Source organism: Orcinus orca, chromosome 11 (genome assembly GCF_937001465.1).
Source record: "Orcinus orca chromosome 11, mOrcOrc1.1, whole genome shotgun sequence".
NCBI classification, from domain to species: Eukaryota; Metazoa; Chordata; class Mammalia; order Artiodactyla; family Delphinidae; genus Orcinus; species Orcinus orca.
The window spans coordinates 75,032,776-75,054,062 of record NC_064569.1 but is presented as its reverse complement, the minus strand read 5'-3'; the positions used below and the strand labels follow the sequence as shown (position 1 = coordinate 75,054,062).

The following is a 21,287-nucleotide window of genomic DNA, read 5'->3' as shown; positions in this document are numbered from 1 at the left end:
TCAATAGCTGTGACCTCCAGGTCCAGCTTCGTCTGACCTACAGGAGTCCGGACAATGTGTGGACTGCTGAAACCTTGAACTCAGTCTGTACCTCAGAGAGAAACAAAGAAAGGCACAGAAGACCAGTTGTCCATATAATTGTAGCTTGATGCTTGGGTGTATATTTTGCATTGCCAATTTGCTGCTTTGACAGTAATTTCAAGTAAAAACAAGTAGTCAAGTAAAAAAAAAATCATCATTCCCTTCAATTTTTCAAACTGGATCAGCCTTTGTGGGCTGTCCTAACTTTACTGATTTAACTAGAAATTTGGATAGAATCATATCGGGTCTATGGGGAAAGGGGTTGAGATAAGAGAGATATTCCTCATTTTCCTTACAGGAAATCATTATTCGGTAGGCAATGTCTAAAACTTTTTAAAATAATCAAAAAGCATCATGAATGTATTGCATAACATATGGAAGTAAATAGCAAAAGATACTGCTAAAATGGTTGAAAGAGGGAATGGGTTTGGGATTGAGGGGGAGAGAAGTTGGTTGTAAAAGTTTTGTTATTGTATTTGAATTTTAAAATTTTGAACATGTATTGTTTTGATTTTTAAAAGTAACCAAGGTTAATTTTTAAATGAAGTGCCTAATACACATAGTAAGAAATCAAGTTTTCCTTTTCCTGTAATTCCCAATTTTCACAAATCTCTACTTATGCATCTGATTTCCTCCTGTTTTCTGGCAATTTCTGCCTAGGAAATTGTTAATTCACTATGATCTTGAGGCCATGCAGTCTGACCTAGGTAATCTTGGAATTGGCCAAACCACTATGAAAGGTTTTCTATTAGGTAAATTTCAGTCCCTTTTCCATTCAAAATTTTTCTAACTCAGAGCATTTTTACAAATACAGAGTTGATTGGAATCTGGAAAAGTAGTATTGAGCTTTTTTTATGTTCTTATATGGCATTCCCAATTTCACACACTATAATTAATTAATTTGAAAGATTACCTACTGCCCCCAGATATTCTTCTCACCATGTTAAAAGAAAACAGGGAGCGCCCTCTTCTAGTTTCCCATGCTGTAGGTGAGACTTATGGATGCATTATTATAAATCAAGATCAGTGGGGCTTCCCTGGTGACGCAGTGGTTGAGAGTCCGCCTGCCGATGCAGGGAACACGGGTTCGTGCCCCAGTTCGGGAAGATCCCACATGCTGCGGAGCGGCTGGGCCCGTGAGCCATGGCTACTGAGCCTGCGCGTCCGGAGCCTGTGCTCCGCAACGGGAGAGGCCACAGCAGTGAGAGGCCCGCGTACCGCAAAAAAAAAAAAAAAAAAAAAAAAAAAAATCAAGATCAGCGGTGGGTGGAAATTCTGGGATTCAGTAAAGGAAATTACACCCAAGAGTACGCTTGTTCATGAACCATTTTCTTACTAATCACTGACTTCTCCTTCCTTTAGTTACTGGGTAAACAAGTTAAGAATGCTGAGTGTTTCGGGCTGGTTCCTGGCTTCCCAGTGATAGGTTGTGTGGACTCTATTACTGAAATGCGTGTCATTGTCTATACTTTAGTCCCCGAGGCCTGCAGGAGCTGTTGTGACTTGCTCATTCCCGGTATTCAAATCCTCCAGCTCTTGTGTCAGCACTTTAAGGTCAAGTCTCTGATCATGTCTGGCCAGTCTCACTGTTTATTATTGGCAGTAGATTCTCTTTCACTGCGATCAGACCTCAGATCAGCCTCTGCCCCAAACAGACTTGATCAGCAGTGAAAGGTAGAACATTTCATGTTGAAATTGCCAGCAGAGTAGTTACAGGGTCACATTAGGGTTTGGATAGAGTTTCACAGCAGGTTGAAAATGGAATCAAGTAAAAAATGTGAGTTAATATTGAGGGCGATTATCCATTACCAGCCTGCTCCAGCCTCCCCTTTAAGAGTAAGGAAGTAACTGATCATAATCATGGCTACATTCACCAAGGATTATAGGGAATCCAGACAGGCATGGTTTTAAGTGCTTTTTCTGTCTTATCTCATTTAGTCCACATCACATCCGTAGGTGGTATTTCCTTTTCATGAGATTAAACAAAAGAAGGCCGTAAACACTTAACACAATGTCTGACAATGCATAAAGAAATTTTAGCTTACTCTCATCGCTAGTCATCAATAAAGGCTCATCAATGTGTTGTGATTATAAAGCTGAGTCTTTCAGAATCCTGCCATTCAAGGTAGACGTTTTCCGTTGGGGAAAGAATGCAAATGGTGGAATAGTAAACTCTTAGGCAAGTTTACATTTCTGTATTTTAGTGGCCAATAATCTAAACAAGTGAGAGTAAGATAAAAGAAATTTCTCAACACCAATCCTAATGACTGAAGTACATCCTGTGTACAGGTATTGATTACATGTGACTTCCCTGGGCCAACACCTTCCAGTCTAACACCAACATTATTGCTCAGTGACCAGAGATTCAGTCTCAAAGCCTCAAATGTCCAAGGAGGGAATTGGGATGCCTGGGCAGACAGTGGGAATGCTTTGTTCAGAGATGAAGCTTGACACCAAAGATGCTATAGAGGAAATTCAGGCATCAATTAAATTCCCTTTAATATTGTGTCTTACTCTGAGAATTTATGATGTTAAGAACACATATTGATAAAATTTTTAAAGGATTAAAGTGAAGACTCCATCACTGTATTGTTAAGTGTACGCTTTGGAAGCAAATCTTAATGAAACCCTGTATTTAACTAAAACCTTTAACTCTGAAAAAAATTTGCCTTAAAAATAGACACTAAACATTACAGTCCTGAGTGGCTACAGTTGGGGTGGACAAGGGGCATGAAGGAGGAGTGTAATTAAATCATGGCTTTGGCAAAGGGCAGATGGGACTAGGATTAAAACATGACCTTGAGTCCAACTAGCTGTGTGACCTTGGGAAAGAGGTGAAATCACCTCTTTACACGTGTGTTTTTGCATCTGTCAAATAACATACTTTAAAGAGTCTTTATGGGGATTACATGAGATGACACATATAAAACACTCAGCACATATTAGATGCTCAATAAATGACAGTTATAATGAAAATAATGATGAGAAGGTTGAGGAGACCCAGGATGTACCTTCGACTTCATAAATTCTGAATAACAGTGGGGTAATTTTCAAGTCACTCACCATAAATGATTTTCTCACCTTACCAAAAATTCGGGCATGTCTAACCCCTCCTATCCTCACAAAACAGCTCAGAAAAATGCAATCCTGTACAGGAAAGGATAGAGAGGTAGATTAAGTGTTCCTCACAGGTAATACCTCACAGGTGTTGCATGTTTGCATCCAGTGGGCTCCAAACAATCTTAAACATTCAGTAGACATTCAATAAATAGAACCAAACAGAACAGGAAGCACACGTAGCATTAACAACATTCCCTATAGGAAATAACCAGTGTTTCCAAGTTTCCCAGAGGACAGCAGGGATGTGGAACTCACCGGATGCAAATTCCATGGAGCCTGGAAATTTTCTCTAGTTAAAGTGCAAACAGCCAGATATAGGAAACTAACCATTCCAATGAGTCTGCATAATTACAGGAAACACAGATGACAAACATTAGGAGATACAAAATCTGGAGATGGACAGATAACGGATTCCAGATCACATAAGGCAGAGAAATGATTGAATTCTCAATAGGGAGGAACTGGATGTTAACACAAGGCCCACCCTTTTATCATCTGTTTCATCATTCACTTACAGTGAATTGTTTCTCATTCTCCTTCTGTAGTATATTCAATCATTCTCAATTATTCCTTGCATTAAAAAGCCCCTCTGTTGCTGTTAATGACACCTGGAATAGCTGAACCCCCAACTGACAATTTTAATATCAGTCTTAGGATGGAGAGTACAAGCTTTTAATTGGGGTTTTAATCCAATTTGGGTGTCCTAAGCATTATATTTCACATGAATTTGTTTCTTTGATCTCAATACTGCCTTTGTAAGTAGGTGGGGAAAGTATTATCAAACCCATTTTACAGATGACAGAATTGAGCTCCTTGACATTTTAGTTAATTTCCCGAGTTTACGTTAGAACTGAGAGTAAAACCCACGCCAGGTGCAGTAAAACCAAATCCCAGAACCTCTCCTCTTTACCACGTAGCCTTCTGAGAAATACTTTTGTGAATACTATGGTGCTTTTATTTGCTTCTGGCTTCAAAATGTTACATTTTAAAATCCAATTTAGATTAAAGTCTACTACGTGTTGAATATGTAACCTCTGAACTGTGAAAAACCTTGTGATATTATGAAGGATCCAAGAGCTATATAGTCTAAGAGGAAAATCAGTTATAAAGGAAATGATGAATGCTTTGAATGAGTTGGATCTTTAAAATATTCATTTCACACAAGGAAATGTTTTAGAATTAGATTCCATGCTAATACACTACAGAAAATACTAATATCAGTAACTCTTCAGGATGGAATTAAGGCTGGAATTTAAACCCAGCCTAGCCCTAAAATTTCTATGGTTAACATTTATTGCAGCAGCCATACTCAGTCACATTCTGAAACTTGCGACTTAAATTTGTGTGTGTGTGTATATATATATAATACATATTATATATATATATATACACATGTATATATATGTATACATACATATATATATATACACACACACACATAACTCCAGACAGGCTAAGAAATGTAAGTGTAATATAGTTTTCACATGTTGTGTGTGAAAATGTTCTCCTTTTGGTTGGTTGGTTGGTTGGTTGGTTGGGTAGGGAGATTTTGAATTCACAGACCCTAACACCTGCAGATATATGCACATTTGCAGATGGTAATTCGAGCCTCACTCCTCCACCTCCCCCAGTATCTTCTACTTATCTTGTTTATCTTTTGTTTATCTTTGTAAGACTCACAGGGAGGAAAAAGAGGCTCCTGTACTGGCACATTCCCAGGTCTGAATCTATCATCTCTGATGTTTTGAACCTGCTGCCTTTGAGTTGTTGTATAATTGATTCAGAAAGGTTAGAGTGGGTCTCATCTCCCCTCCTGAAAGATGTTGTGAAGATATCAACCCTGAATGAGTAAGCTGGGTAGTCGGGGATGAGTCAGTCATTTCATATAAGGAACAGTAGGTGCATGTCAGTAGGCCAAGGTCTTTGACACCGTTCATCAATCCTGTCTTTTCTGAGTTGCCTTTTAATGATGCTGGTAGAACAACTGCTTTAAATGACGTATTGAATTTTCCAGCCAGGAAAGATGTTAGGGATTATCAAATGTCATTCCTATCATTTTATAGAAATGGAGGCCCAGAGAAGTGACATGTTTTTCCCAAGGTCACATAACTAGTAGTGACAACTGGAACTGGAAACTAAGTTTACTGCCACCCTTTTGCTTTAAACTCTGCCTTCCATGCCCAGTCAAATAAATGACTGAGCTGAGATGGTCACTGAATTAAGTAGTTGTTTTGATTGAACTGGTGTAATCAATTAAAATTCCTGCATCTAGGATTTATTTTTCAGTTGAACTACAATGCTGATGAACAGACTTGAAGCTGATTAAGCATTTTAGATTCAATTCTTTCTGGATTCCTTGGGCCATGCTCTCATCTGGCTCAATCACAAAATAAAGAACCCCAGAACATTTTATTCCTTAAAAAATGCAATTAGGCATGCCATGTAAAACGTATAGTCTTGTGTGATTATAGGAATTTTGCCATTATATCCTCTCAGCCAAAGATGATTTTATTATGTAGAATTGAATTGAAGTCATATAAATGGAAAACAGTATTTTTAGAACACCAACAAAGAACAGCCACTGCAAAGAATGTGATAACATCTACATCACATAAATGTTGGGTTTCGACTAATACTTAATGTTCTTTGGAACGCAGAATAATGGAATTCATGAAGGAAATAACTAGCACTACCTTAAAATTTAAGCATATCTCAGGGGAAAATGCACAGTTAACAAGCATACTGGTGATCATCATAAAATAATAGCTTTCTTTCAGTTTTAAGACAAAGGAATTTGTGTCAATAAAGATGGGAAATTAGATATAAAGATTAATATTTTTTTTCTGTACCTCCTGGCCTGGTGTTTTAAAAGTCGAGAAATACATTTTTCATTCACAGCCATAGCAAGGTATAGTGGAATCAATCATAAAATTGGTTAAACCAAGGCATTTGTTAAAGCATGTAAAATTGACACAGAGAGAAAGTTAGATCATCAGTGTGTCTACCATAAAAGTCTACTGCATCTACGTACATATGTTTCAGTTATAGCCACACTGATTGAGTTTTTGTTTAATCTGCTATTTTCAGCTACAAGTTCATTCTTTGTTTCATGCCAAGTTCCTTTTAGGATTTCCACGTGACTTGCGTTAGCATTTTTGGCTTCAAAACTACCTCTAATGAACCATTTACAATTTTTTTAAGAGTGCTTAAAAAATTAGGCTGTGACAGTTATCCAAAACATAATTTGATATGCTGTTTAATTATTTAATACGCTATTTAAAAATTGAAGTGTGGTCTCTGGTTCATTGGTTGATATAGCACCATTAAGGTGGATTTGAAGCCCCTTCAAGACTATAATTGTTAGCTGAGTCCTTCATGGTCTGGATTTAGAAATTAGATTGTGTTCTAATAAAATGCTAATTCAAAAATGTCAACTTCAATGTTTTTAAAAATATGTCTTTAAAATATTACTAAACACCTACATCTTTTAAAAAATAATTACTAAGCTAAGGAAATTGGGTAAAATATTCTGTTAAAGTGAAAGTGGTCTAATCCATCTAGTTCTTCTTATTATGTTTATGTGCATTCACATTTACAGCCCATTTCCATATTCTCAAGAAAAATACATGATTCTTTTCTACAAAAATATTTATTGACCTAACATGGTTCAGATTTTGTTTTTTTAAACATGGTTCAGATCTTTGCAATAACGGTGGGTCTTGAAGCAAACCTTATGATAGCTCTCCGTCTCTTCTATGATGATCGAACATCATGACAAAACCTCACAACTCTCTTTACAGGAGGAAAATGAAAGTGGCAAATGGCTCTCTCTGCAGTGTATTATCGAAGTGTGCATCTTTTTGTGAAAAAAAATACCACTGCATTTTTTTCCAGGAGTAATACAAATGGAAACGAAAATGGAAATATAAAGTAGCTTAGTTAAATACCTTTTGAAGAGTACTCTGAAAACCTCTACATTAGACTTATCTGATGTTTAAAATGCAAATTATTGGCTAGTGTCAGACCTATGGAATCAGAAGTTTCTCTAAAATTTGAAAACCAATGATTGAGATGCTTAACTATATCTTGTTTCAGAAAGTTTTCCCTAAAAAAGAATAGCTTTTTCTATATATATATTTTTTTCTATATATATATATATATATATACACACACACACACACATATATATATGTATGTATAACTGAATCACTGTGCTGTACACCTGAAACTAACATGACATTGTAAATCAACTATACTTCAATTTTAAAAAATCGAAAAAAAAGTCTTCCCTCATCCTCAAAACCAGATTATTATTAGCCTTAACCATACTCTTCTTTCATTTCATAACCCTTCCATTGTAATTACTGCAGAGATGGCAGGGGCTGTGCCTTCTCTGCTGTATTCTCAAAGTTTAGCACAGTAACTGACACACGGTAAAACCCTTAAGAAACGCTTTGTTGAATAAATAAATGACTAACTAGTATAACATAGAACTATGGCCACGATGAAGCAGAATTCTTGATGATAATCCAATTTCCCAAGTCACAGACAAAAGTGATTTTAAATAAATAGTAACTCCTTCCCTCTCCCATGACTCATGTCACCACCACTCTGGAGAAGAGTGTTCTTTTAACTATAATTTTCCAATCCACCACCTTTAAAACTGAACTGTCATGTCAGAAGTGGTATTAAAGTATGTCTACAGCTCTACAACCATTCAAGCCAAATCTTTTGCTAATTCAAATTTAGAACAGGAAGTCCTCTGCACCCTTGGCATTGAAATCAAGAATGCTTTTAAAGAGAAGGAGTTAAAAATGCAACCAAGAGAAGTTCCATACAGTGAAGTGGTTGATTAAGAGTTAAGGGTAATGGAAGAAGCCACAGACACTAGAAACCTTGTATAATTCTTTGAGGTTAAGTCTGGAAATCAGTTAGAAAACCATACTTAGAGAGTTTTGAAAATTTTGGCCAAGCATTCAAGATTAAGGGGTGTACTTTATTTGCTTGAATATAGGGTGTAGTTTGTATTAAGAGCATCACCCCTTAAAGAAAGAGCATGGAGAGCTGATCTAGGAAAATGACCCCAGTGCACCTGCCCTTAAATTTATCTCATAAACCACGCTTCTGGGATAGAAAGGAGCCAAGAGAAGGAGATGCCTGGAACATTTCTTAATTTAAATGATACATTTAGTAACAACATTCAAGGCCCACAAGGCTAGAACATGACTGTCTGGAAGTCAGTGACCACAGTATCTTTACCTGTGCCCCCTCCCAGTCCTACAAAGAGCTCTTGCTCATGGCAGGAGCTACTTGGTCAATACTTGTTGAATGTTGAATAAAAACAAAAGGAAAACTCACATAAAGCTAAGAATAGAGAATTTTAAATAATTGGGCTTTCTATCATTGAAGTTTTGCTCTTGAGTATTATACTAAATTATAGACTAACCCTAAAAGTACTTATACTAAGATATAGACTCAGATGGGGTATGAAAGGTAAATACGGATAAGACCAGTTAGGGCCTAAAGCTGGAGTGTGGGGTGGGAGCTCGGCCACTGGGAAGACAAGTACAGTTACTAAGATCAGAAACAAGCTGAGCCGATTCTGAACATCTGAGATAATGGCCTGAGGCTTCTCTTCCTCAGCTTAAGGACTGGGTGAGTTGAAGATTTTTGAGTGGGATTTGAACACTTGGCCAAAGAAGGTTGATAAGTGGTTAAAGGTACTAAGACATAGGAGAAAGTTTACACAGTTTGGCTTGTGGAAACTTCTTCCTTTGGCACACTGATTAATAACTCCCAGGCAGGGTCAGATTCATGGGCATACAACCATGTGCAGCTAGAGGGGCTCCACACTTGCTTTAATGCTCTGCTGTCGCCATCTTGAAATTCTCAAGAATTTTATTTTAGAACTTGTATTTTATGAACGAGGCTCCATGGGGCAATGGAGCATGCACATGAGCAGAGAGGATATACACAAAACATATGTCTGCCATTCCTTGCCACCCCATTTGCATATAGTGTTCGTGATGCCCCATAAGCACAGATTTCTGGTGGACCCATGATGTGGGCAAGTTCAGCAAGACTGAAAGCGAGTACAAGTAACATTTAAAACTGAAAGCCCAAGAGTCTGCACTTACAGCCTGAACAAGAACATGCTTTGAACAGAGATAAAAGGCAATGGGATTCTAAGAAACATAATCAGTTTAAGAATCCCATCATGTTTTACTCCTGTTATTCCCCTGCATTAGCCAAACACTTTCACTGAAAATGATGACATAGAAGGAAAGGGAGAGATAGGGCAACCCATAGTTCCTTGTCCTTTCAGTTCCTCTTTAATCATCAGTAAGCTGAATGTAGAGAGTGTTGGTACAATGTGTATATATCAAGAAGTAATATAAACACAGGGCAGCATTTCCACTCTTCTGGTAAGAACAAAATGCATATGAACGTATGAGCTGCAAAATATGAATTGTGTTATTTCAACGATTCTGCATATGCTCTTACATTTGCGTTCAAAACTGACATAGCACAATATAAAAATGAACAGTAAAGTTCATGCAAATACTTTAAAATTTTAATATCTTTCTGCTTAGAATGACATTAAATAAAAAATAAAAAACACCATGATAAGTCAAGAGAGAGGCCATGGAAGAAAAAAAAAGTTTACCTTTTAATACCTTTGATAGCATTTCCGCCCCCCCCCCGCCCCACTGCTTTTTCTCTGTAAATTGAAGTATAGTTGATTTACAATGTTCTGTTAGTTTCACATGTAGAGCAAAGTGATTCAGTTACATATACATATATATATATATATATATATATATTCTTTTTCAGATTCTTTTCTCTTATAGGTTATTACAAAATATTGAGTATAGTTTCTCCTCCCTGCTTTTTCAGCAAGAAGTTGTGCATTTTTATTTTGCACTGGACCCTGCAAAATAAATACTTGCTTTCAGGCAAGTATTCTAATGAGCATTACCTTGGAAAATTCTGGAAAGAAGGAATACCCGTAGGGAACTGAAGCCTGAAAGATTATCTCACCTCCTTCCCAGTTACAGGACAATTAAAGGGTATTGTCAGAGACTCTGATGAAGTAGGCAGATATGGACTCTGCTCCTTAGCTGTGTGGCCTTGTGAAAGTTGCCTAACCTTTCTGAGCCTCAGTTTCCCCATCTGTGAAAGTGGATAGTAAATGCACATGAGTGTTGTGAGGGATAGACACAACTCATACAAAGTGTCTACTACTAGTAAGCTCTTAATTAATGATAGCTATTTCTGCTGTACTTAAAAGTTCTGTTAGTTCTGGGACCCATAGGACAGCCCTTATATATGGTAGATTAAGGATTGCTTTTGCAAAAGGATTTGAAGACATACTGATTTCCTCCTGATGCCTAAAATCCTACTACCAATCCACTCCTGATTATTCTAACTTTCCTTTCCACATGCCTTCCCAGAAAAGGTATGATACAAATCCTGAGCATCTCAATGTGAATGTAACAACAGATAGAGGCCATATCTGGAAAAGCAGTGGACACCTGGAGGGTGAGGTGGAGGGTGTTTCTGAAAGGGAAAACTGCCCCAGAATGAACGCATGAGGGAAGAGTAGAAGAAAGGACAAAAACAAATTCCACCTTCTTGGAAACTACAAGTTAGACTTGTGATCATTAAAGTGGACAAGCTTGAGCAAGTCAAACATCTTACAACTCATTGGTTTCAATTTCACATAAAATAACAGGTTGATTATTGTAAAAATGCCCTCACAATCTAAGATTTAAAATTCAGCAAGCATTCATCAGAGGCTTGTCCTATATATGACACAGTGCTAGGCACTTTGGGAGATACAAAAAGGAATAAGGAAAGATCCCTGCCCTCAAGGAGGTCACCATTTGGAAGAAAGGATGAGATCAACACACCTGCTGTGTATAATACAGGAAAGAAAAAGTACTACCGGGAGAATTGAGACTGAGATTCAGAGAAAAGAGCAGGCATCTTTGTATTTTGAGCTGATGCATATCTTTCTCTTTACTCTTCCTATCCCATGCTCACCTACGTGAACTTTTTTGTTTTGCTACATACCAAGAAGCACATTTTTTTTTTTGCACATACACTATATCAAACATGCTGGAAACTTTCACCAATGTCACATCAGTTAATTCATGTAAATACTGCTAGGGTGAGAAAATGGGGCTAATAGAAGCTAAAGACTTACTCAAAGTCATGAAGCTAATGACTATCAGAGTCAAGTTTTGAACCCAGGTTAATGTGACTCCATAGTCCAATCTCGTTCCATTTCATTTCCATAAGAGCCTGCCTGAGGTTCCCCAAAGAGACCATGTGGTTATGTTCCTCCACACTTTTGTGTCTGCTGTTACTCTATCTGGAATGACTTTAATCCCTTGTCTCTAGGATAAACTCCTGTACATAATTTCAAACCCAAATCAGCTATTAAACTCTTTTTTCCCACCTCTTCACCCCTCCAAAAGATCAATAACTCCCTATTCTCTGCTTCTAGGGATCTCCTGTATGTGCTGTTGTTTTACTTATCATGTTGTAGAGGAATTAATTTATAGATTTTTCATAACTTCTAGACAGTAAGTTCTTTGAGTGATGGTCCATATCTTTTCCGTGTTTGTATATTTAGCACATGGTAGGAGCTCAACAAATTTTTGCTGAAACACATTAAATTGGGTATTCAGTTAAGGGGATTAGTATTGGGAATTAGAACTTATATTTTTTGTAAAGGACCAGAAAGTAAATATGTTAGGCTTTGCAGGCCATAGGGTCTCTGTTGCAATTACTTCCCACTGCTGTTTCAGTGCAAAAACAGTCATAGAAAATAAAAGAATGAGTGTCACTGTGTTCCAATAAGACTTTGTTGACTAAAACAGTCTGGTAGACCAGGTTTGGCACTCACACTGTAGTTTGCTAACCCCTCATGCATTGTATGCCAGTAGCTTATATTATGAGTGGGAATAGAGGCCTTCCCAAGCAGAAGAAACAGCATGTGCAAACGCCCTGCGACAGTATCAGTTCAAGGAAAAACACAAACCAGTAGGGCTGGTTTATGGTGTACAAAGAAGGGAGTCATAATAGATACATCTGGTAAAGTGGGGCAAGGGTATGGACCTCAACAGCTAGAGTAAAGGTCTATTCTAAATCCAGTAGGTATGGGAATGCCATTGAAGTTTTTTAACAAATTGATGACCTGCAGCGACTATACATTAGAAATTAAACTGCCCACACATATACTTGAAGCACATGGATCAAGAGGTTTGTAAAATAACCTAAGCAAAGGAATAGCAGCAATAAAAATGGAAAAACATGGGCAAATATGGGAGTGACAGAAGCAAAGTCAGCAGGAACTGGTAACCTATTGCATATCAGCATGAACACAATAAAAATGACACTGACTTTTCTAGCCTTGTGTCTGGGAACACAGCAGACCCAATAATAAAATCAGGAAGGGCAAGAGGAGGAACTGACTTCAGAAAAAAAAAATGATAAATTTGTTTCAGACATGTTAAGTCTGATTTTAATACTTGTTTTGCCTGGTCAAAGCCCAAGTTTAAATACTGTGAATTATGACAACATTCCTTTCCAAAACTGGATTAAAATATTTCTGACATTTGGCAGGGAAAAGACTTTTAAGTTCTTTTCCAAAATATACCTTTCTATGATGTTTGATCTCTGTTTAATTTTTATTTTAAGCTCCACTTGTCCTAACAACTAAAGAATACTTAGGAATTTTTCTCTCCTTCCCTGTGTCTTTTAATTTTTCCAGTTGTGTGCTATGTAATTCAGACCATTCACTTTAAGTTCACATTTTCTCTGTAAAAATGGGATAAATTAATGGTCAGCACAGGGGATTTGGGTCTTCCCTTATGAAATGTGATTACTGAGTAAGCAGACTCAGGGTACAGTCCAACAATAAGAACAAAAAAACCTAAATATCAAGCTAGAGAGACAATTGAAATTGAACTCCAATCATAAGATATGTCCTGAAGGAAAGTTGATGTGGCACATAGAAATTGAGGTCAGGCCCCAAATAGCCAAAGCAATCTTGAGAAAGAAAAACGGAGCTGGAGGAATCAGGCTCCTGGACTTCAGACTATACTACACAGCTACAGTAATCAAGACAGTATGGTACTGGCACAAAAACAGAAATATAGATCAATGGAACAGTATAGAAAGCCCAAAGATAAACCCACGCACATATGGTCATCTTATCTTTGATAAAGGAGGCAAGAATATACAATGAAGAAAAGACAGCCACTTCAATAAGTGGTGCTGGGAAAACTGGACAGCCACATGTAAAAGAATGAAATTAGAACACTCCCTAACACCGTATACAAAAATAAGCTCAAAATGGATTAAAGACCTAAATGTAAGGCCAGACACTATAAAACTCTTAGAGGAAAACATAGGCAGAACACTGACATAAATCACAGCAAGATCCTTTTTGACCCACCTTCTAGAGAAATGGAAATAAAAGCAAAAATAAACAAATGGGACCTAATGAAACTTAAAAGCTTTTGCACAGCAAAGGAAACCATAAACAAGATGAAAAGACAACCCTTGGAATGCGAGAAAATATTTGCAAATGAAGCAACCGACAAAGGATTAATCTCCAAAGTATACAAGCAGCTCAATATCAAAAAAATAAACAACCCAATCCAAAAATGGGCAGAAGACCTAAATGGACATTTCTCCAAAGAAGATCTACAGATTGCCAACCAACACATGAAAGGATGCTCAACATCACTAATCATTAGAGAAATGCAAATCAAAACTACAATGAGGTATCACCTCACACCAGTCAGAATGGCCATCATCAAAAAATGTACAAACAATAAATGCTGGAGAGGGTATGGAGAAAAGGGAACCCTCTTGCACTGTTGGTGGGAATGTAAACTGATACATCCACTATGGAGAACAGTATGGAGGTTCCTCAAAACACTAAAAATAGAACTACCATATGACCCAGCAATCCCACTACTGGGCATATACCCTGAGAAAACCATAATTCAAAAAGACACATGCACCACAACGTTCATTGCAGCTCTATTTACAATAGCCAGGACACGGAAGCAACCTAAGTATCCATCAACAGATGAATGGATAGAGAAGATGTGGCACATATATACAATGGAATATTACTCAGCCATAAAAAGAAATGAAATTGAGTTATTTTTAGTGAGGTTGATGGACCTAGAGTCTGTCATACAGAGTGAAGTAAGTCAGAAAGAGAAAAACAGATACTGTATGCTAACACATATTCATGGAATCTAAAAAATCAACAACAAAAAATGGTTCTGAAGAACCTAGGGGCAGGACAGGAATAAAGATGCAGACATAGAGAATGGACTTGAGGACATGGGGAGGAGGAAGGGTAAGCTGGGACGAAGTGAGAGAGTGGCATGGACATATATACACTACCAAATGTAAAATAGATAGGTAGTGGGAAGCAGCCGCATAGCACAGGGAGGTCAGCTCTGTGCTTTGTGACCACCTAGAGTGGTGGGATAGGGAGGGTGAGAGGGAGATGCAAGAGGGAGGGGATATGAGGATATATGTATATGTATAGCTCATTCACTTTGTTATAGAACAGAAACTAACACACCATTGTAGAGCAATTATACTCCAATAAAGATGTTTACAAAAAGAAAAAGAGGGCTTCCCTGGTGGCGCAGTGGTTGAGAGTCCGCCTGCTGATGCAGGGGACACGGGTTCGTGCCCTGGTCCGGGAAGATCCCACATGCCGCGGAGCGGCTGAGCCCGTGAGCCATGGCCGCTGAGCCTGCGTGTCCGGAGCCTGTGCTCCACGACGGGAGAGGCCACAACAGTGAGAGGCCCGCGTACCGCAAAGCAAAAAAAAAAGACATGGAAGAACTTTAAATACATATTTAGTTTTCTTAAAAGTGAAAGAAGCCAATCTGAAAAGGCTACATATTACATGATTCCAACCACATGACATTCTGGAAAAGGCAAAACTATGGAGACAGTAAAAAATATCCGTAGTTGCCAGGGGTTAGCAGGGAGGGGATGAATAGGTGGAGCCCAGAGGAATTTTAAGGCAGTGTAACTATTCTGTATGATAATATAATGAAGGATACATGACGTTACACATTTGTCCATACCCATAGAATATACAACAAGAGTGAACCCTAATATAAACTAGGGACTTTGGGTGATGATGACATGTCAAAGTACGTTCATCAATTGTAGTAAATGTACCATTGTGGTAAGGAATGTTGATAATAGGGAAGGCTATTCATGTGTGGCAACAGAGGGTATATGGGAAATCTCTCAATTCTTCCTCTCAATACCTTCCTCTCAATTCTTCTGTGAACATAAAACTGCTCTAAAAAACCAGTCTTAATAAATTAAGAAAAAATTAAGTTTACTAAAAGAAAAAAAAAATAGATCCTAAAAAGGATGATCAAATCAAAAGTTACAAGAGAAACTTGCAAATAAAAATTATACCACAATCTGAACAATCTGTCTGTAGTTTAGTTATTAGTATTGTACCAAAGATAATTTCTTAGTTCTGACAAATGTAGCATGGTTATGTAAGATATTCACATTAGAAGAAGCTGAATAAAGGTAGCCAGGAGCACTCTATTGCTATCTTTGCAACTTCTCTGTAAAATCTAAAATAATTCCAAAGTAAAATAGGAAAAAAAAAAATCTCCACATAGCTTTCTGGTACTAAAATTTACGTGCTTGAAAGATTAGTCATTGCTTAGGATGGCTTTTCTTCCAAAAGCCCTTACTGCAATGAGTCAAGTAAGTCAATTGCTCAGGGCACATATGTAGAAACTGACGGACCTTTTTTCCAAGCCTCGCTCTGTTATTTACTAGCTGTGTGACTTGGAGCAGGTTTACTTAACTTCCGTAAGTCTCTACTTATTTCACCTATAAAGTGAGTACACTAATACTTGCCTATTGCAAAATAATCCAGAGTGTGTTGCACATTGCCTGACACATGGATAGTGCTCAATAAATGTGAGTTAGTAGTACTGATTGATATCTGTATATCATCTGTGTGTGTGTGTGTGTCAAAATTTAACCTCTCCACAGGCAGAGCTGCCTATGCAGCACTCAGTGTGTCTCATCACTGCCCCAAATGAAACGCTAGACTTGTTTTGCTGTGCTTTGGGTTCACAAACAGAAGTTTCGTTCCAGCCTTCTCTCAGAAATATGATTTTCAACTCAGCCCCTCTTTTATATTAAAGTAAGCACCATGACCAGATGGTCCCTGTTCTGGAGTTCCAGAATGACATTAAAAATGAGTGGGCAGAGGGATTTTATTAGTCATTTGTTGGCTTCTTAGCAGCCATTTCCATGAAATTATAGGACAATGACAAAATTAAAGCAGCTTATGCTGGGCTTTGGAAAGCTGGTCTCTGTGTCTGCAAGTACTCACAGGTCAGGAATGTAGAACAGGGGCAATAAATTAAAGAGTTACTGCTTGGCAATCCCAGGTCCTTTTGGCTGAGAAGCCAAGACCTCTCTGGAGCTAGGCCCTGAGGAAAATAATCTAATGACTGGAAATACTGCCATGCTGAAGAAGGCCTGCAACACCTCAGCCTTCTGGTTAGCATTACGCCACCAGTGGAAGGGAGGTAGCTCTTAAAGGGCTGTGGGAAGCTGCCCATGAACTGGATCTAATAGGTGAAAGAGAAAACGGAATCAAACCTGGGACTTTAAGCCAACCCATCAAGGCAGAGGCTCCTGTTCAAGTATTCCCTGGCCAGCCAGTCCCCTGATTACATTTCCCTACCTTGGCCGCCCTCGTCTCTGCCCTACCGTTCCTCTCTGAAGCTGCCTTCCCACTACCTGCACCCACCTCCTCCAGCCTACCCTGCAGCTCCATCTCATAAGCTAATGACAGATACTGTGGAACAAATAAATATGGAGCTTAGAGACTCAAGACCTGAGTTCTGGTCCTAACTCCACCACTCGCTATGTGAAAAAGAGAATGAACATCTCTCACAGTTCCAGCTTTCTCACACTGAATAACTTCCTTTGCATTAAAAACAACAAATTCCTCATTTGGTCTATAATTTCCATATGGGATTGTTGGGAGGTTTAAATGAAACATTTTAAAAGTGTCTAGTACCTTGCAGGCACTCAATTGACATTAATTACCTCCCCCTTATTATCCATCAGAGAACTTTAGGAAAATACCCAGGGATTAGTAGTATAATTTCCACTGTCATTGGCCTCAATTTTGGCCTTGCTCATAGCACAGTGAAAAGTAGAATGTCTTAGCATTCCAAAAAAGATTGCCTTTTGAGTTTTTAAAAGCCAAGTGAATATCAAACTTGAATTGTCTGCTCTCTGAGCTCAGCTTCCTCTGACAAAAATCGGCTTTGATTGTTACACCAATATGTAGGAAGTAACTAGTGAATTGAATGGCCTTCTTTCTTAACACCCATATGATATTTGCTTGAATAATTTTGCTGACTCTTTCCACGTATATTTTTACTCTAAATCCATTGAGAAGAGAATAGTTAATGTGTCCTGGTCTAGATATTGTGTCTCCTTAGAAGCTTTTTATAAATATCTTCAAGATATGCACCCTGTTTTCCCAAAGAAAAGACACAGAAGTGATTGGAATCCACTTCTAAATATTATCCATTTCTTTAGCAGCTCCTAGAATTTCTAAAGGTGACAGAAAGTCTGCTTTTGTATTTTTTTGAGAATGATAGGGAAATAGAAGCCATTTACAACTGACTAAAAGGTTGTATTAACTTTTCAGATTGCCTTTCCTTTAAAATCTCAGGTTGGATTCTTAAGTGCCTTTGTTTCCAAAGCAGACAAGGGTCAGTCAGCTGCTGTGCTTCATCTGGACAGCGTGTTAGTGTCAGAGTAACTGTCATTTTTTGTGCAATGATTTCAGCAGGGAGCTCTTATCTGTCTGCACACCTCAAATTTCTGAACTCAGTAACAATTGACCAATTGACATATTGTGGTGACCATTTTGCAGTTTTTACACGTATCGAATCATTGTGTTTTACGCCTGAAAGTAATATAATGGTATATGTCAATTATACTTCAATAAAAAAATTATGTATTTTTTCCCTTACCCTATATTGTATCTGATCTCCAACTTATAGAATAAATTATATTTTAATGTGATTACTTAAAAAACTTTAGTTAGAATGATGATTAGATTTTGAATGAAGAATAAACATATGAAATTTTTTTTAAAAATTGAGAGGGCTGGTAATGAAATGTAGCAGGTAAGAGTTAAATTCAGTGTATGGTAAAAGGAAAATTGTTTTAAGATGAAGAAGAGGAAGAGAAGAAAGCCATAAAAGCAAAGTAGAATAAATAATTATAACACCAGGGAAGCAGGATGTATAGTGATTAGGAGCACAGATGCCCTATGTTCTCAATGCAGATCTACCCATGTTAGTTGTGTGATTTTAAGGAAATTACTTAACCTGTCTATGTCTTAATTTTGTCACCTATACCAGAGATGACGTGCTAATGGTATCTGTCTAATAAGGTTGCTAAAAGGAGTAAATGAGTTAGCATCTATCACATAGTAAGCACCATATAAACTTTGTTAAACAAATAAAAATCATAATGACATAGTAGATACATGACACAATGCATTTGTCAAAACCCATGGAAATTTATAGCACAAAGAGTAAAATTTATGAAGCCCTCATCATGTGATAGGCACTTTCTATGCATTAATGTTATAACCCCAAAATAACTGGTACCAGAAAAGATGCCACTTGTAATGAATCAACCAAAACTAGGGTCTTAACTTTCATAGTGAGTAGTAAAAAAATAGGTTTGATTGGACATCCATTTCAAAAAGAAAACTAAAATTATGAAACTAACTTTATTAAAATATACATTTTTTAAAGTTTATGTTATGCATGTATATTTATTTATTTATTTATATTTATATAATTGGTTGCACTGGGTCTTAGTTGCAGCACGTGGGCTCCTTAGTTGTGGCTCAAGGGCTTTTTAGTTATGCATGTATACTTACATGGGAATTCTTAGAATTAACAAGTAACAAATCAACTTGGGTTTGTTTTAGTATAATTTTTGCAACCAAAATGTATGATGTCATGAAATGGCATCTTTTTCTTTGAAGCATGATCTTAAAGAGGATATTTTTATGAAAGATATTTTATGACTTGCTTAATTTTCCCAATATTTCTTTTAATCCCCTGATGTTCAAATCATTCTCCTCTGAAGAAACTATCCTATTACCATCTTTGTCCCCCATGAAGTCCAGCCAGATCACACCACTTAGAGTTATTCTTTCCTGCCTTTGACTTCCAGAATCTTTTTTTCCCCTTCTTCTCTGGTAACCTCATTTCATTCTGTTGGGTATTATAATTAGTCATTTAAATGCCTTTCCTTTGCCAGAAAATGATACTAAGAACTGCAACAATGTCTAAGTAAGTTTTATGTCCTCTGTAGCACCTAAAATGGTGCCTTGTGTTCAGTCAGCTGCGGTTTCCCCATTTATAAACTAGAGGAGAGTAACAAAACCTGAAATTCCTAATTCACAGGATTACTGTGAGAACTCATGAAACTGACCTTCCGCCCCCAGACAGGGCCATGAGGCCACTGGAGCTTTCTTAATCTTCCCTGAGAATGCCAATCCCTCTGCTTCATAAGCCACAGCAGGGAGAGTTTAGAACTTTATATCTTCCCAGTAGCCCAGGTTTGTCAATACACTTCGACCTGCATGGTAACTCCAGTCTATTAACCTCTGACCTCTGAGGTACAGCCTTGAGAACAATTCTGAGACCACGTACTGGACCAATGGGAGAGACTGCCATGATGGGATAGAAATGTCTGCCATGACTTTAGGATTGGGAACTGGTGACGTGTGATCTATAATCTCAAAGTATGGCCACCAGCAGTTACTCAGTGCCTGATTGTGCATGCTGCTTTTCACGTCAAGGAGTAGAACTGATTTCCCCCCACTGAATCTGGGCTGGCCTTGTAACTTGCTTTGACAAATAGAATTTGGAAGTAGTGATGTGGGACTTCTAAAGCTAAGACTTGAAAGAGACTAACAGTTTTTGCTTCTTCTCTTTTAGAATCCAGATGCCATCTAAGAAGTCTGACTTACCTGAGGCCACCATGCTCTAAGGAAGCCCAGGATAGCTATGTGGAGAGAGAGGGGCCATGCAGAAGATCACCGAGGTGTCTGTCATGTGAGTGAAGCCTTATTGGACCTTCAGGTCCACTGAATGCAGTTGAATGACTCTAGGTGACATTATGTGGAACTGAAGAGCCAGCGAGATGTGCCTCACAGAATCATCAAAAATAGCAACTTGTTTTAAGCCATTAGGTATTGGGATGGTTTGTTACACAGCAATAGATAACTGAAACATGGTAGTTTGGACCAGAGTTTTGCCATTTCTAAATTAAAGGGTACTGGTTAGCTCCCAGGCCCCTATTCCAGGTAATCTAATTCAATTGCTTAGAGATTAGTATATTTTAAAACTGTCCATCAGACTGTCCTGTAGAATTAGGGTTCAGAACCACAGGTCCAGGTAGAATCATAAGTGGATGCACCAATTTAGAAAGTCAAACTGAGCTGAAACAGAGGAATAAGACTTTATCTGGCTAATCCCAGATAAACAAAATAAAACAAAAACTCCTTAGTCATCAACAACAAGCCTCATTACATCAGGCAAGATGCAGAGGAGCAAATAGAGAAGAACACAGCAATTAGAGATAAATGAGTAAACCGGAAGATAAAAGAACACTCCTCTTTGTTTTTTTTTCCCCCTGAGCAAATATAATTTTTCTATGATTTTTCTGTCTCAGTCTTTTCCGTGTGTCTGTACTAAATGAAACTTGCCTGGAGTTGGGTGATAAAAGTCTACATTTCATTCCTATTAATGTCATCTTGAACTAAGTTTGCAGTGTGTTTATGGGTCCATTAGGTCCTTATCCCCAAATTCAGGCCCAGTATTACCTGAGTTGCAGCATAATTAACCGTACAAACAAGATAGATAGATAGATAGATATACATATTTTTTTGCCAAGATTTTCAGGATGTTATATCCCATTTCATATCCCATTTTCAACTG

General features: G+C 37.8%; 1 long non-coding RNA gene across 1 annotated transcript in view; it reads left to right on the top strand.

Annotated features, from left to right (window-relative positions):
• Window positions 1-21,287, top strand: part of LOC117201165 (uncharacterized) — a 384,049-nt gene that overhangs the window by 230,894 nt on the left and 131,868 nt on the right. Inside the window, exon 3 of the long non-coding RNA XR_007470317.1 lies at window positions 20,286-20,402. This is a non-coding gene — a long non-coding RNA (uncharacterized LOC117201165). The remainder of the gene's footprint in view (window positions 1-20,285; window positions 20,403-21,287) is intronic.